Source organism: Triticum dicoccoides, chromosome 7B (genome assembly GCF_002162155.2).
Source record: "Triticum dicoccoides isolate Atlit2015 ecotype Zavitan chromosome 7B, WEW_v2.0, whole genome shotgun sequence".
NCBI classification, from domain to species: domain Eukaryota; kingdom Viridiplantae; phylum Streptophyta; class Magnoliopsida; order Poales; family Poaceae; genus Triticum; species Triticum dicoccoides.
The window spans coordinates 657,190,491-657,209,099 of record NC_041393.1 but is presented as its reverse complement, the minus strand read 5'-3'; the positions used below and the strand labels follow the sequence as shown (position 1 = coordinate 657,209,099).

At 45.4% G+C, this 18,609-nt stretch overlaps 2 pseudogenes; one reads left to right on the top strand and one right to left on the bottom strand.

The window, feature by feature from the left end:
• The first annotated feature begins 316 nt into the window (after positions 1-316).
• LOC119341163 lies at positions 317-2,396 on the top strand (annotated as a pseudogene).
• A 13,102-nt stretch (positions 2,397-15,498) lies between these two features.
• LOC119339298 lies at positions 15,499-18,284 on the bottom strand (annotated as a pseudogene).
• Positions 18,285-18,609: the final 325 nt, after the last annotated feature.

Genomic DNA, 18,609 nt, shown 5'->3' with positions numbered 1-18,609 from the left:
CAGCTCAGTCAGAGGACCTTTGTTCGAAAATTTCAACAACAACGACACTGTTGGCTCGCCTCGATCTCTAGTTTTTGTTTCTTGATTTCCGGGGGAGACCAGTTCAAGATTGACCGTGACGACTAACTAATTCCATGACGTTCATAGGTCCAAGCTACTACTCACTTTTGTCTCCACTGAACTCTCTGCGTCGTCCGGTCGCCGGTTTGAAAATGTCGATGAGCTATACAACTTCCCACTATTACTTTATAATAATGCTCCTCGAGCTTCCTCCTGGCCAAGCTGCCAGTGCCAAGCACCGTAGCAAGGGCAAGCCATGGGCTCCCACCGTCGTCCTACTCCTACAACTACAACCCTAGTCGTCCTGGTGGTGCTGCTACACCTCTACTACGCGCCGCGCTGGGCCTTCTCGCTCTCCTTCAACCTCAACTTCTCCGACCCCAGCGCCGGCTCATGGGTCGACCTGGACGGCGACGCATACATCGCTTCGCCGAGGCTCGCGCTGACGAAAAACGTCCTCAGCAGCGTCGGCCGGGCGTCGTACCGACACAAAGTGCCGCTGTGGAACGGCGCCACCGGCGAGATGGCCAGCTTCACCACCAACTTCTCCTTCCGAATCATGCCGGAGAAGGCCGGCCTGAATTGGACAGGAGGCGACGGGATGGCCTTCTTCCTTGCGCATTTCCCTTCGGAGATCCCGCCCAGCAGCAAAGGCGGCGGCCTCGGCCTCCTCCCGGCCTTCACCAATGGGACGGGCCGCACCCGGGTTGTGGCCGTGGAGTTCGACACTCTCCGCAACTCGCACTATGCCGACATCAACGGCAACCATGTCGGCATCGACATCAGCTCCTCCATCCAACTCCGTGGCGTCCACGGACACGACGACTAGGTCATTTAGCTCCACTCTACCTCCTCTTCCGACTAGGAATAACCACAAAAAGTTGGTAATGATCCTACTATCCGTACTAGTCCCATTTCTCCTTTTATTAGTGTGTGCGGCCGTGGTGCTATGGCGACGCCACAAGAAAATGAGAGCAAATAAGGACAGCCAAGAACGGTGTGTCAACAGAGCTGACCTCAAGAGAGGTGTGGCTGCCGGCGGTCCTAGATGGTACACCTACCACGAGCTGGTTGCGGCAGCGAAGCACTTCGCGGAGGAGGAGAAGCTCGGGCGAGGCGGCTTCGGTAGCGTTTACCGGGGTCACTTCGCGCTCACACCCGCAACCGCCGACCATCGTGCGGTGGCGGTAAAGATGTTATCGGCGGAGTCGTCGGCGCAGGGGAGGAAGGAGTTTGTGGCCGGGGTGAGGATCATCAGCAAACTGAAGCATCGGAACCTTGTGCAACTGTTGGGTTGGTGCGACAGCCGCAAGGGTCTTCTGCTCGTCTACGAGCTCGTCACAGAGGGCAGCCTAGACAGGCACCTCTACAGCAAGGACGGCAGGTATCTGACATGGCCACGGAGGTACAGGATAATCCTTGGCTTGGGATCGGCGCTACACTACCTCCATGGAGAGTGGGAGCAGTGCATCGTGCACGGCGACATTAAGCCCAGCAACATCATGCTTGACTCGTCCATGAGCACCAAGCTCGGGGGCTTCGGTTTAGCCCGGATCGTGGACCATGACACGGGGTTGCTGCAGACCACCAAGGCCGTGCTCGGCACCGTTGGCTACATCGATCCGGAGTTCGTCAACACATGTCGACCGTGCACCGAGTCGGACGTTTACAGCTTCGGTGTCGTCCTCTTGGAGATCGTATCTGGCCGGCGGCCGGTGATGGAGACCGCGCGGAAATCCGTCACACTGGTCAGGTGGGTGTGGGGCCTGTACGGCAGGAACATGATCCTCGACGCGGTGGATGAGCGGCTAAGGGGTGACGAGGCCAATGACCGGTGGATGGTGCGGGTGCTCATCGTTGGGCTCTGGTGCGCGCACCAGGACAGGAGCAAGCGGCCGTCTGTTGCCCAGGCCATGCACGTCCTGCAGTCCGACGAGGTGAGGCTACCCGCGCTCGCGCTGGACATGTGGACTGTGCCGGACCGCACATCATCCTTTGGCCCATATGAGGCCTTCTCCACTGATAGCTCCACGTGCAGCTCCAGTTGTGTTCGCTCTTCTTTGCTCAACACCGACGACGCCAGTCTTTCTTCAGGGTCGTCCTCAACTGCGTTGCTACGACATTCCAAGGGTGTAGCTAACTGATTCATCCAAATTTGTAAGTGTGGTGGCCATTATATGTAAGCATCATGCTAAACTTAACATTATGGCCGCCATCGTACTTGTCACATGGGATTCGTGTGACAATTTTTTGGGTAGGAGCCCCTACCTGTGCATCATTGTGATGCACACGGCCGTTTTTATTATAATTGATGTAAGACAATGAGGACAAAGACATCAACAACTGAAGTACAAGACATAGGCAACCAAGTGAGACTCCTTACAAGATATGAATAAAATATTACAAGTAAATCTACTTTTTCTGCAACAATGTCATCAAGAAAAGATAAGTATCATTGTCGCCGCGTCTGGCTGACATCCTAATTGCCGAGACTAACCACTGAAGGCCAACACATCAACAAGCATACAACACCTTCAACAAGGCGACCAAAGTACGTTAAATACTTGAAGCATTCCCTCAAACACCTTGTGTGCATACACCAACAAGCAAACATCGCGCTCTACTTTGCTTATATCTATCTGAGGCACAAGTATCTCTTACAAAATTAAAATGATGGGAGAAAGAAGGGGAATGGGAGCACAACATGAGAGAGAGAGAGAGAGTAGATGGTTTCTAAATTTTTAAAAATAATGTTGACTTTAATATAAAAAAGGATGCCGATAACCACCAAACGTCGGGTGTGGGCAGGTGCCGACCGAACGTTCCGTTCGGAATGAGCAGTGCCTCCTACTGAACGACCTCGCTCGGTACAAGCAGACCCATGCCCGAACGGCCTCCCGGTCGCCCCTACAGGTTGTTTCGCTGTAACACAGAAAAGATAAAAAGCCCAGTAACAAAGCAAAACAAAAGCCCCAGATTTTTTTTTGCGTGGACAAATTAAAGCCCAGTTTTTGATATGATATGAAAAAAATGCGATCAACTGTAAAAAGCAGAAAAATTCCCTGGGTGAAAATATATTTTTTGACCCAAAAGAAACAAAAATATGGCAATTCCCATCATATAAAAAATATATTAAATTCCATGGGAAATTCATAAGTTAAAATTGCCATGGTATTTTTTAATTGAGTTTCCATATAATGTATGCGAAAGTTGCCATGTGTGAGAAAAATACAAAGGATTGAAATAAAAAGTATGAACAAGAAAGTTCCATGTTATTTTAAATAAAAATTGCCGGGTTTTTGTGTGAGGAATTTGCCATGTATGTGTATAGCACATATTATGAACTTAATTGCCATGGGAAAAAATGCAAGTTAATATTTTCCGTGGTGTTTCAATTATAAGTGTCATGCTCTGTATAATAAAATGTGCGATGAATGGATAACTACATGGCAGATTTTCCATGGCACTTAAATATGAATTGCCATGCACACATATACACCTGCAAAAGAAACACATGGCATAATGTGCTAATGGAGAATGATGTTGAAAATCTAATAGTTTTTGTTTGGACTGATATTTGCCATGGCAGCAACATGTTGAAAAACACCAAAAATGCTTGTGAACAAAAGAAGTGGCAATGCAAATGAACGTTGAAAAATCTGTGCAAGTGCATATTCAACAAAAAAAAAATCAAAATTTCCATGGCAAGTGCATATTCAGAAATGCAGTGCTAGTTTTATCAAATTTTCCATGCTTTATGAAGAACAATTGTGAAGAATGTGAAGTACTAAAAAATGTTGATAAAAAATTGCCATAGCAAAAAACACATGTTCAATTTTGCCATGGTATTTTCAACCAAAAAATTTCAAATTTGCCATGCTATTTTTATAAAAATTGCCATCTTTTGGGTAATAAAATTGGCATGTATGTGAGTAATAAAAAAACAAATGAATCAAAATTGCCATGGCAAATGCATATTCAAATTTGCCATGCTACTTTTATAAAAAAATGCCATCTTTTGGGTAATAAAATTGCCATGTATTCGAGTAATAAAAAAAACAAATGATTCAAAATTGACATGTCAAATGCACATTCAAATTTGGCATGCTATTTTTATTATTTTAATAAAAAAATTCCATCTTTGGGGAATAAAATTGCCATGTATGTGAATAATAACCAAATAAAATTATGATTCAAAATTGCCATGGCAAATGCATATTCAAATTTGCCATGTTATTTTTGTTAAAATTGGTATCTTTTGGGTAAAACTTGCCATGTATGTGATTAAAACACAAAAACAAATGATTCAAAGATGCCATGGCAAATGCATATTCAAAATTGGCCATGCTATTTTTATAAAAGTTGACATTTTTTTGGGTAATAAAATTGTCGTGTGTGAAAAAAAAGCAAAAGTTAAAAAATCAAGTATGAAAACAAGAAACTTGCCCTGGCACATTCGTATCAAAACTTGCTGTTGTATTTGAAGTAAAATTGCCATGTGTGCAAACAAACACAATAAGTTGAAAATCAAGTATGAAAAAAAGAAATTTTCCATGGCTGGTTCATATCAAATATTGCCATGGTATTTTAATTAAATATGCCGTATTCTGAATGAGGAATTTGCCGTGTGTGAAAAAATACACAAAAAATTGAAAATCAATTATGAAAACAAGAAATTGCCATGGCAGATTCATATCAAGAATTGTCATGTTTTGCATAAGGAATTTGCCGTCCGTGAAAAAAACACAAAAAGTTGAAAATCAAGTATGAAAATGAGAAAATTGCCATGGCCGATTCATATAAAAAATTGCCATGGTATTTTAATTAAAATTGCCGTGTTCTGAATGAGGAATTTGCCGAGTGTGAAAAAGATAAAAGGTTGAAAAGCAAAGTATGAACAAGAAAAATGCCATGGCACATTCGTGTCAAAACTTGACATGGTATTTTAATTGAAACCGCCGTGTTTTGAATCAGTAATTTGCCGTGCGTGATTTTTTTTTTGCCGTGTAACTATCAAGATTTCTAAAATTTTCCATGATGATAAATGGAGTCTATGGATACTCCTGGCAACTAATCCAATCACAAGTCTCATGATTAAAAATCGCGACTAATTGACATGGCAGTTTACAGATTGTAAAATTGGGTGAAATTTGTCTCCACAAAATCAAGACTATGTAACATGCAAAGTTAAATACGAGGTTCCATGGCAAGAGAACATAGTAATTGACATGGCAGTTTACTGAAGTTAGTTCAGTTTACAGATTTCTATACTAAACAAGATGTAGATTAGTTGCGTGTCTATTCTGGAGGAATATTTTGCTAAATAAGATGGCAAATATATATCTAATACAATGGTAACTATTGTAGTTCACACTTAATAATTCATTTTGAGCAGAACCTTGGGTGCACACGAACTGAACTATCTTCAGTAAATAGCAAACTAACTAACTAATTTGATTTCTGACTGAACTATCTCCTTACTGTAGCCTGGCCATCCTGTAGTAGAAGCCGTTGTTCGGGGCAGGGGCGTGGGAGGGAGCACCTGCGGCCTGCTGTTCCATCTCCTTGACTGGCACCACTGCCTCACACGCAAGTGTTGGGTTTCGTAGTAATTTCAAAAATTTCCTACGCGCACACAGGATCATGTGATGCATAGCAACGAGGGGAGAGTGTTGTCTACGTACCCAACGCAGACCGACTGCGGAAGCGATGACACGACGTAGAGGAAGTAGTCGTACGTCTTCACGATCCAACCGATCAAGCACCGAAACTACGGCACCTCCGAGTTCGAGCACACGTTCAGCCCGATGACGATCCCCGGACTCCGATCCAGCAAAGTGTCGGGGAAGAGTTTCGTCAACACGACGGCGTGGTGACGATCTTGATGAACTACAGCAGCAGGGCTTCGCCTAAACTCCGCTATAGTATTATCGAGGTATATGGTGGCAGGGGGCACCGCACACGGCTAAGGAATAGATCACGTGGATCAACTTGTGTCAACTTGTGTGTTTAGAGGTGCCCCTGCCTCCGTATATAAAGGAGCCAAGGGGGGAGGAGGCGCCGGCCAGGAGGAGGTGGCGCAGGAGGAGTCCTACTCCTACCGGGAGTAGGACTCCCCCCCCCAATCCTATTCCAACTAGGATTCCCAAGGGGGAAAGAGGGAGAGGGGTGGCCGGCCACCTCTCCTAGTCCTAATAGGACTAGGGGAAGGGGGGAGGCGCGCAGCCCCCTTGGGCTGCCCCTTTCTCCTTTCCACTAAGGCCCATGATGGCCCATATGGCTCCCGGGGGGTTCCGGTAACCTCCCGGTAACCCGGTAAAATCCCGATTTCACCCGGAACATTTCCGATGTCCAAACATAGACTTCCAATATATCAATCTTTATGTCTCGACCATTTCGGGACTCCTTGTCATGTCCGTGATCACATCCGGGACTCCGAACAACCTTCGGTACATCAAAATGCATAAACTCATAATATAACTGTCATCGTAACCTTAAGCGTGCGGACCCTACGGGTTCGAGAACAATGTAGACATGACCGAGACACGTCTCCGGTCAATAACCAATAGCGGGACCTGGATGCCCATATTGGCTCCTACATATTCTACGAAGATCTTTATCGGTCAGACCGCATAACAACATACGTTGTTCCCTTTGTCATCGGTATGTTACTTGCCCGAGATTCGATCGTCGGTATCCAATACCTAGTTCAATCTCGTTACCGGCAAGTCTCTTTACTCGTTCCGTAATACATCATCTCACAACTAACATATTAGTTGTAATGCTTGCAAGGCTTATGTGATGTGTATTACCGAGAGGGCCCAGAGATACCTCTCCGACAATCGGAGTGACAAATCCTAATCTCGAAATACGCCAACCCAACATCGACCATTGGAGACACCTGTAGTACTCCTTTATAGTCACCCAGTTACGTTGTGACGTTTGGTAGTACCCAAAGTGTTCCTCCGGTAAACGGGAGTTGCATAATCTCATAGTCATAGGAACATGTATAAGTCATGAAGAAAGCAATAGCAACATACTAAACGATCGGGTGCTAAGCTAATGGAATGGGTCATGTCAATCAGATCATTCTACTAATGATGTGACCTCGTTAATCAAATAAAAACTCATTGTTCATGATTAGGAAACATAACCATCTTTGATTAACGAGCTAGTCAAGTAGAGGCATACTAGTGACACTCTGTTTGTCTATGTATTCACACATGTATTATGTTTCCGGTAAATACAATTCTAGCATGAATAATAAACATTTATCATGAAATAAGGAAATAAATAATAACTTTATTATTGCCTCTAGGGCATATTTCCTTCAGTCTTCCACTTGCACTAGAGTCAATAATCTAGTTCACATCGCCATGTGATTTAACAGCAATAGTTCACATCACCATGTGATTAACACCCATAGTTCACATCGATATGTGATCAACACCCAAGGAGTACTAAGGTGCGATCATGTTTTGCTTGTGAGAGAATCTTAGTCAACGGGTCTGTCACATTCAGATCCGTAAGTATTTTGCAAATATTTATGTCAACAATGCTCTGCACGGAGCTACTCTAGCTAATTGCTCCCACTTTCAATATGTATCCAGGTTGAGACTTAGTGTAACTTTTACAACAAACTCTTTTATCACCTCCATAATCGAGAAACATCTCCTTAGTCCTTACTAAGGATATTCTTGACCAATGTCCAGTGATCTACTCCTAGATCACTATTGTACTCTCTTGCCAAATTCAGAGTAAGGTATACAATAGGTCTGGTACATAGCATAGCATACTTTATAGAACCTATGACTGAGGCACAGGGAATGACTTTTTATTTTTTCTATTTTCTGCTGTGGTCGGGATTTGAGTCTTACTCAATTTCATACCTTTGCAACACAGGCAAGAACTCTTTCTTTGACTGTTCCATTTTGAACTATTTCAAAATCTTGCCAAGGTATGTACTCATTGAAAATCTTATCAAGCGTCTTGATCTATCTCAATAGATCTTGATGCTTAATATGTAAGTAGCTTTTACTGAGGTCTTTTCCTTTTAAAGAACTTCTTTAAAACACTCCTTTATGCTTTGCAGAAAAATTCTACATCATTTCTGATCAACAATATGTCACTCACATATACTAATCAGAAAGGCTGTAGTGCTCCCACTCACTTTATTGTAAATACAGGCTTCTCCGAAAGTCTGTATAAAACCAAATGCTTTGATCACACTATCAAAACGTTTATTCCAACTCCGAGAGGCTTGCACCAGTCCATAAATGGATCGCTGGAGCTTGCACACTTTGTTAGCTCCCTTTGGATCGACAAAACCTTCTGGTTGCATCATATACAACTCTTCTTCCAGAAATCCATTCAGGAATGCAGTTTTGACATCCATTTGCCAAATTTCATAATCATAAAATGCGGCAATTGCTAACATGATTCGGACGGACTTAAGCATCGCTACGGGTGAGAAGGTCTCATCGTAGTCAATTCCTTGAACTTGCCGAAAACCTTTTGCGACAAGTCGAGCTTTGTAGACAGTAACATTACCATCAGCGTCAGTCTTCTTCTTAAAAATCCATTTATTCTCAATTGCTTGCCGATCATCGGGCAAGTCAACCAAAGTCCATACTTTGTTCTCATACATGGATCCCATCTCAGATTTCATGGCTTCAAGCCACTTTACGGAATCTGGGCTCACCATCGCTTCTTCATAGTTCGTAGGTTCATCATGATCTAGTAGCATGACCTCCAGAACAGGATTACCGTACCACTCTGGTGCGGTCTTACTCTGGTTGATCTACGCGGTTCAGCAGTATCTTGATCTGAAGTTTCATGATCATTATCATTGGCTTCCTCACTAACTGGTGTAGGTGTCACTGAAACAGTTTTCTGTGATGAGCTACTTTCCAGTAAGTGAGCAGGTACAGTTACCTCGTCAAGTTCTACTTTCCTCCCACTCACTTCTTTCGAGAGAAACTCCTTCTCTAGAAATGATCCATTCTTAGCAACGAATGTTTTGCCTTCGGATCTGTGATAGAAGGTGTACCCAACAGTTTCCTTTGGGTATCCTATGAAGACACATTTCTCCGATTTGGGTTCGAGCTTATCAGGATGAAACTTTTTCACATAAGCATCGCAGCCCTAAACTTTAAGAAACAACAGGTTAGGTTTACTGCTAAACCATAGTTCATACAGTGTCGTCTCAACGGATTTAGATGGTGCCCTATTTTAAAACGTGAATGCAGCTGTCTCTAATGCATAACCCCAAAACGATAGTGGTAAAGAGATATCATAGATCGCACCATATCAAATAAAGTGCGGTTACGACGTTCGGACACACCATAACGATGTGGTGTTCCAGGTGGCGTGAGCTGTGAAACTATTCCACATTGTTTTAATTGAAGACCAAACTCGTAACTCAAATATTTGTCTCCACGATCAGATCGTAGAAACTTTATTTTCTTGTTACGATGATTTTGAACTTCACTCTGAAATTCTTTGAACTTTTCAAATGTTTCAGACTTATGTTTCATTAAGTAAATATACCCATATCTGCTTAAATCATCTGTGAAGGTCAGAAAACAACGATGCTTGCCACGAGCAACAGCACTCATTGGATCGCATACATCGGTATGTATTATTTCCAACAAGTCAGTAACTCGTTCCATTGTTCCGAAGAACGGAGTTTTAGTCATCTTGCCCAAAAGGCACGGTTCGCAAGCATCAAATGATTCATAACCAAGTGATTCCGAAAATCCATCTTTATGGAGTTTCTTCATGCGCTTTACACCGATATGACCCAAACGGCAGTGCCACAAATAAGTTGCACTATCATTATTAACTTTGCATCTTTTGGCATCAATATTATGAATATGTGTATCACTACGATCGAGATCCAATGAACCATTTTCATTGGGTGTGTAACCATATAAGGTTTTATTCATGTAAATAGAACAACAGTTTATTCTCTTACTTAAATGAATAACCGTATTGCAATAAACATGATCAAATCATATTCATGCTCAACGCAAACACCAAATAACATTTATTTAGGTTCAACACTAATCCCGAAAGAATAGGGAGTGTGCGATGATGATCATATCAATCTTGAAACTACTTTCAACACACATCATCACTTCACCCTTAACTAGTTTCTGTTTATTCTGCAACTCCCGTTTCGAGTTACTACTCTTAGCAACTGAACCAGTACCAAATACCGATGGGTTGCTATAAACACTAGTAAAGCACACATCAAACACCTGTATATCAAATATACCCTTTTTCACTTTGCCATCCTTCTTATCCACCAAATATTTAGGGTAGTTCCGCTTCCAGTGACCATTTCCTTTGCAGTGTAAGCACTCAGTTTCAGGCTTTGGTTCAGCTTTGGGCTTCTTCGTGGGAGTGACAACTTGCTTGTCAATCTACTTGAAGTTCCCCTTTCTTTCCCTTTTCTTGAAACTAGTGATCTTGTCAACCATCAACACTTGATGCTCTTTCTTGATTTCTACCTTCGTTGATTTCAACATCACGAAGAGCTCGGGAATCATTTTCATCATCCCTTGCATACTATAGTTCATCACGAAGTTCTACTAACTTGGTGATGGTGACTAGAGAATTCTGTCAATCACTATCTTATCTGGAAGATTAACTCCCACTTGATTCAAGCGATTGAAGTACCCAGACAATCTGAGCACATGCTCACTAGTTGAGCGATTCTCCTCCATCTTTTAGCTATAGAACTTGTTGGAGACTTCATATCTCTCAACTCGGGTATTTGCTTGAAATATTAACTTCAATTCCTGGAACATCTCATATGGTCCATGACGTTCAAAACGTCTTTGAAGTCCCGATTCTAAGCCGTTAAGCATGGTGCACTAAACTATCAAGTAGTCATCATATTGAGCTAGCCAGACGTTCATAACTTCTGCATCTGCTCCTGCAATAGGTCTGTCACCTAGCGGTGCATCAAGGACATAATTCTTCTGTGCAGCAATGAGGATTTAACCTCAGATCACGGATCAAATCCGCAACATTGCTACTAACATTTTTCAACACAATTTTCTCTAGGAACATATCAAAATAAACACAGGGAAGCAACAACGCGAGCTATTGATCTACAACATGATTTGCAAAATACTATCAGGACTAAGTTCATGATAAATTTAAGTTCAATTTAATCATATTACTTAAGAACTCCCACTTAGATAGACATCCCTCTAATCCTCTAAGTGATCACGTGATCCAAATCAACTAAACCATGTCCGATCATCACGTGAGATGGAGTAGTTTCATTGGTGAACATCATTATGTTGATCATATCTACTATATGATTCACGCTCGACCTTTCGGTCTCCGTGTTCCGAGGCCATATCTGCATATGCTAGGCTCGTCAAGTTTAACCTGAGTATTCTGCGTGTGCAAAACTGGCTTGTACCCGTTGTAGATGGACGTAGAGCTTATCACACCCGATCATCACGTGGTGTCTGGGCACGACGAACTTTGGCAACGGTGCATACTCAGGGAGAACACTTCTTGATAATTTAGTGAGAGATCATCTTATAATGCTACCGTCAATCAAAGCAAGATAAGATGCATAAAAGGATAAACATCACATGCAATCAATATAAGTGATATGATATGGCCATCATCATCTTGTGCTTGTGATCTCCATCTCCGAAGCACCGTCATGATCACCATCGTCACCGGCGCGACACCTTGATCTCCATCGTAGCATCGTTGTCGTCTCGCCAATCTTATGCTTCCACGACTATCACTACCGTTTAGTAATAAAGTAAAGCATTACATCGCGATTGCATTGCATACAATAAAGCGACAACCATATGGCTCCAGCCAGTTGCCGATAACTCGGTTACAAAACATGATCATCTCATACAATAAAATTTAGCATCATGCCTTGACCATATCACATCACAACATGCCCTGCAAAAACAAGTTAGACGTCCTCTACTTTGTTGTTGCATGTTTTACGTGGCTGCTACGGGCTTAAGTAAGAACCAATCTCACCTACGCATCAAAACCACAATGATAGTTTGTCAAATAGACTCCGTTTTAACCTTCTCAAGGACCGGGCGTAGCCATACTTGGTTCAACTAAAGTTGGAGAGACAGTCGCCCGCAAGCCATCTATGTGCAAAGCACGTCGAGGGAACCGGTCTCGCGTAAGCGTACGCGTAAGGTTGGTCCGGGTCATCTCGTCCAACAATACCGCCGAACCAAAATATGACATGCTGGTAGGCAGTATGACTTGTATCGTCCACAACTCACTTGTGTTCTACTCGTGCATATAACATCAACATAAGTAACCTAGGCTCGGATGCCACTGTTGGGTTTCGTAGTAATTTCAAAAATTTTCTACGCGCACACAGGATCATGTGATGCATAGCAACGAGGGGAGAGTGTTGTCTACGTACCCAACGCAGACCGACTGCGGAAGCGATGACACGACGTAGAGGAAGTAGTCGTACGTCTTCACGATCCAACCGATCAAGCACCGAAACTACGGCACCTCCGAGTTCGAGCACACGTTCAGCCCGATGACGATCCCGGACTCCGATCCAGCAAAGTGTCGGGGAAGAGTTTCGTCAACACGACGGCGTGGTGACGATCTTGATGAACTACAGCAGCAGGGCTTCGCCTAAACTCCGCTACAGTATTATCGAGGTATATGGTGGCAGGGGGCACCGCACACGGCTAAGGAATATATCACGTGGATCAACTTGTGTCAACTTGTATGTTTAGAGGTGCCCCTGCCTCCGTATATAAAGGAGCCAAGGGGGGAGGAGGCGCCGGCCAGGAGGAGGTGGCGCAGGAGGAGTCCTACTCCTACCGGGAGTAGGACTCCCCCCCCCAATCCTATTCCAACTAGGATTCCCAAGGGGGAAAGAGGGAGAGGGGTGGCCGGCCACCTCTCCTAGTCCTAATAGGAATAGGGGAAGGGGGGAGGCGCGCAGCCCCCTTGGGCTGCCCCTTTCTCCTTTCCACTAAGGCCCATGATGGCCCATATGGCTCCCGGGGGGTTCCGGTAACCTCCCGGTAACCCGGTAAAATCCCGATTTTACCCGGAACATTTCCGATGTCCAAACATAGACTTCCAATATATCAATCTTTATGTCTCGACCATTTCGAGACTCCTCGTCATGTCCGTGATCACATCCGGGACTCCGAACAACCTTCGGTACATCAAAATGCATAAACTCATAATATAACTGTCATCGTAACCTTAAGCGTGCGGACCCTACGGGTTCGAGAACAATGTAGACATGACCGAGACACGTCTCCGGTCAATAACCAATAGCGGGACCTGGATGCCCATATTGGCTCCTACATATTCTACGAAGATCTTTATCGGTCAGACCGCATAACAACATACGTTGTTCCCTTTGTCATCGGTATGTTACTTGCCCGAGATTCGATCGTCGGTATCCAATACCTAGTTCAATCTCGTTACCGGCAAGTCTCTTTACTCGTTCCGTAATACATCATCTCACAACTAACATATTAGTTGTAATGCTTGCAAGGCTTATGTTATGTGTATTACCGAGAGGGCCCAGAGATACCTCTCCGACAATCGGAGTGACAAATCCTAATCTCGAAATACGCCAACCCAACATCGACCATTGGAGACACCTGTAGTACTCCTTTATAATCACCCAGTTACGTTGTGACGTTTGGTAGTACCCAAAGTGTTCCTCCGGTAAACGGGAGTTGCATAATCTCATAGTCATAGGAACATGTATAAGTCATGAAGAAAGCAATAGCAACATACTAAACGATCGGGTGCTAAGCTAATGGAATGGGTCATGTCAATCAGATCATTCTACTAATGATGTGACCTCGTTAATCAAATAACAACTCATTGTTCATGATTAGGAAACATAACCATCTTTGATTAACGAGCTAGTCAAGTAGAGGCATACTAGTGACACTCTGTTTGTCTATGTATTCACACATGTATTATGTTTCCGGTAAATACAATTCTAGCATGAATAATAAACATTTATCATGAAATAAGGAAATAAATAATAACTTTATTATTGCCTCTAGGGCATATTTCCTTCAGCAAGCGCCCGCATCCTTCCATCTCCTGAACTGGCTCCGCCGCCTCTTCTCCCTGCTTGGCCTTGCCCTGCAGTATCCCGCTATCGCCGTCTCTGGCGGCGTTGCACCCTTGCACCACGCGGAGAGTGGACCTCGGACCTAATTGGCAAAGTTGCTACCCCTGCCGGCGTCATCGTGCATCTCATGGGCCTCGAGACCTGGACCTCGCCGGAATCACCGAGGATTTGCGGGCCCTCGTCAGGAAATCACCGGGGATCTACGCGACACCCGATGTTGGGTCCGGTGGAACTCCTCCCCCCGGCCGCCACCTGCCTCGGCACCAATGGGACGGGACGAGATGCCAACTAGCAGCCTTAAAAAATGAAACCAACCAAGGGCTAACCCTTGTTGGCTTTTATTTATAGAAGAAACTCCGCGAGCGCCGCTAGTCAGAGCCGAGGCTCGAACCTGGATGTGCTGGCTGCAACTCCAGCAGCACAACCAACAGGCCAACACCCCGTCCTCCCAATTAGCAGCCTTAAGACTGCGAGGATCCTGACAGGGATGGGGTGCCAAGATCCATGCATAGGCCGCCACAAGACCCTCGCCGGCGACCGTAGCTGCTCTCCACCTCTATGCTCCACCTCCTCGCCGGCGATGCCTCCGCTCCTTCCCCTTCCTTGCCCCGCATCCTCGAGCGCCGCCACTATCTCGAGCTAACGTCGTGCCGCCGAGGTCCACGGGCAGGTCGCCACACACACCACTCGTCAACGATTTTGGTCAACCAGATTTGAGGGCGGTGGCTGCTGACTTGTTGTAAGTGGGAAGGAGCGGAGGTTTCCAGATGGAGGGGAGAGAAAGTGAGCGAAAAAAAATATGTGGGACTGTATAACTCGCTCAGTTGCGAGACCGTTCAGCCCGAACGATAGAAAAAGAGACGTGGCAGGTGGCACTGTCTCAATGTTTTAAAAATCATGACTCGCGATGGATGGCGATAGACATATTTGGTGCGAATTGCTCAGTGCCAGACGTCAGGGACTTATCATTTGGGAAAAAGAATAGCAAAAAGCATGCCATTAGCAAAAAAATAGTTTTAAAAGAGCAATAAAAAGATAAAATATAAAATAAAACAGGAAAATGCTGAAAATACAAATGCAAAAAGGTCTACATCACAAGGGGCACAAACAACGAAAAAAATGCCAAACATCACTTACATGAAAGGGAGAAAAGAAAAAAAAAACAGAAAAAAAATTGCTCAATCGAGTGAGTTTTAGCAAACCCCGTTTAGTAATTATTAATCTAGACATCTACTAGTGCTCATAGAAAAAAGGCACCACCTCCCCACGCTCTCACAATTTGCACCCAATACAGCTAACTAAAGTGCACCACCTCCCAGTGCGAGTTGGCAGCTCCTAGCGGCGACAGCCGTGAGGATCTCAGTCAAAACCGAGGGGCAGGTCGCCTCGAGAAGCTTGCACCCCCCGGCCGCCGCCACCGCGAGCATGTCCGCCGGGCTGGCCACCAGGAACTCCATGCACCTGTCCTTGAGCTTCTTGTATCCGCGCCGCTCCGCCAGGACCAGATCCGTCGCGACGGTGCCCACGCCAACGCTGGCGCACACCTTCTCCTCGCAGATAACCTTGAGCCGTTCCACGCCGTACCGGTCGGCGGCCTCGAGCAAACGACGCACCATCGACACCGACTCCTGGTCATCCTTCCTGGTCTCCTGCCAGCGGCCCCAGGGGCGGACGCACGTTGAAGGTTGTGGGGGCAGCTGCCCCCACTCGATTTTTCCTCGTATGCCTCGACTCATCGTGCCAAGCTACGTGTGCTCCCTCTCGGCCCATTACTTTGCCCCCACTCTCAGCCCAATTTCTTGTTTATTTTCAAAAGCCCATGTATTCTAAATCTGTAAAAGCCCACCACAAAGAAACAAGCTACTCCGTTATGGATCAGGGCTGACATGCACGCACACACAAAAAGTAGCAGACCCTAAAAAAAGATAAAGGAGCGAACACACGATACGGCAGCCGCGCAGCCGCCCCAATCCTGCCGCTCATGCGATGGCGACATCACGCAATCTCCGGCTCAGCTCGCCGCGCAATCAGTGACTTGTCGTCGCCTGTCTCTCTCGCTTGCATGCCGCCGCCGCAACACAACCTCACCAATGATTCTGCAATTTCAGCGTTCTAATTGACATCAAGTAAGACGTATAGTAGATCATTAGGGCTCTTCCTTTTCAAACTTTTTTGTTCGTTTGCAATTCCTGTGTATACAAACCATAATGGTATCATCAATTTATGCGTATGATTTACCGATTTAGATGACTAGATTGGTTCAAACAATTCTCTCGTAAGATTTAAATTTTAGTACCGAACTTTAGTCTAGACTGAGACACTCAAAATTTCATTTGGATCATCTATTCTTACTAGTTCCCAGAAAGATGATTGCATATTACAATCCCAATCGGCATGAGGAAATCTGCCTCGTCCTAAAGAGTTTAAGCAAAAGACAATTGTGACAATCAATCAACATTTTATTGTCGATTGGTATGAACCATAATCATATTTGATTTGTAGAAAAGGGATTGCTAATTCATTTTTTTCTAATGAAGTGACAGTCAAATGTTCTCAAGAGGTGAAAAGTCGCTGGGGGACAAAGCAAAAGGCAATGTGCTAAACGCTCTTTTTTGCTTGTTTAAAGGCATCCTTCAATATATTTTTTCTCCCTTTGTTTATAAGGATTTTTTTTCTTTTCTTCCAGGTTGTAGGTTAGATTGTTAGGCAATGCATCAATGTTCTCTTATGCAACTTCAGAACAAGATATTGACATATCGATGTAAGTCATTTTGTTTCAAATTGATAGCTTTTTCCTTTCATGAATTTGGTCATCTCATGGAAAATGAAGTGATTGTGCCTAGGTTTCAATTCATAGGATGACTGCATTGTTAGTTCTTCAATATGGCCATACATTATTGCCCCCTCTCAATTTTTTTCCTGGGTCCGCCCCTGAGCGGCCCATCTTCTCGAGCTGTGGCGGCAGCGTGTCCGTGTAGATGAAGCGAAGCAGGGCCCGGAAGGCGTCCGCGTCCGTGTCCTTTACCTCGTGCGCCTCGTTCATCAGGCTTCCGGCGAGGTCGGCCGCGAAGACCGGCGACCGCGCAGCGAGCACGCACCTGTGCGCGCGGAACGACTCGGCGCCGATGAACAAGGTGACGTCCGCGCCCTTCTGGCTCCGCAGGAGGTCGCCGAGGTCATGGCCCAGGTCACGGGGATGGGCAGTGATCTCGGCTCCGTCGCCGCCATACGTGTACGTCTCGCGGGAGAGCACAGCCTTGCACTGCACGAAGAAGTTGCCGTCGCGGCCGAGGTAGCCCGACGCCTCCAGCGCGGCCCGGGACACGAGCAGGACCTCCTGGGATGTCCCCTGCCGGAACCTAGGGCAATGGGCTGCCACCTCCCGGAAGGGCCTGAGCGTCCGGCTGGGATCCACCAGGCAGAAGGTGAAGGAGGCCGTGACGGCGCCGGCGTCCGGCGAGGGAGTGTGAACGAGGCTGATGCGGAGCTTCACCCAGCTTTTACGGCAGTGGTAGGGGTAGCGGCTGTTGGGGTGGTAGTCGATCTGCCACTCATAGCCGAGCACGGCGAACCTCCGGGCTACGATGTAGGCCTGGTTCCACGGGCGGACGCACGTTGAAGACTGTGGGGGCAGCTGCCCCCACTCGATTTTCACGTACACTTATATACTGGTCCTGCCTATCTGAGTGTGCCCCCGCTTGGCCCAATACATTTGCCCCCACTCAGCCCAGTTATTTGTTTATTTTCAAAGCTACATATACGCCAAATTTGTAAATGCAGCCCACCATTAAAGAACTAGCAGACTTAAGAGATGCTAGGCTACACCCGAGCCCGCTAATAAGTGCCAGCAAGCCTAGCTACGATTGCGTAACTTGATGGGTACCCTGCGGCCTGCTTTGTCTAAAACAAAAAGCTGCGGCCTGCTTAACGTACGCACACGACGTCCCCCTAAAAAACGCACCAGATGGCGGCCGTCCATACCATGCCACTCACGTGATCGCAGCCTCGTGTAGTTGCCTGCTCCCCGCCGATAATCGGCGACTTGCCGTTGCCCATCTCTCCCAGCCTTGCACGACGACGCCATGACGGAAGCCGATCTACCAATTCTGGAATTCCCTCGTTCTAATTGATATCGAGGTAAACAGTACAGTTCTTCTAGGGTTTCTTCTTACCAATTTTTTTGTTCGCTTGCAATTTCTAGGTTACAATTCATGTTAGTCTCGTTGACTTTTGTATAAATTTAGAGGACCAGGTCAGTTCAAATTTAGAGGACAAGTAAAATTGGCTAGTCCGGACTGACAAACTCCAATTTAATTCATATCATCTATTAGTTTTTCCTTTGTTCATAGTACACTTCATCATTGTGTATGATGTTTGGAGAATTCATAATGTATTTAACGTATTAGTTT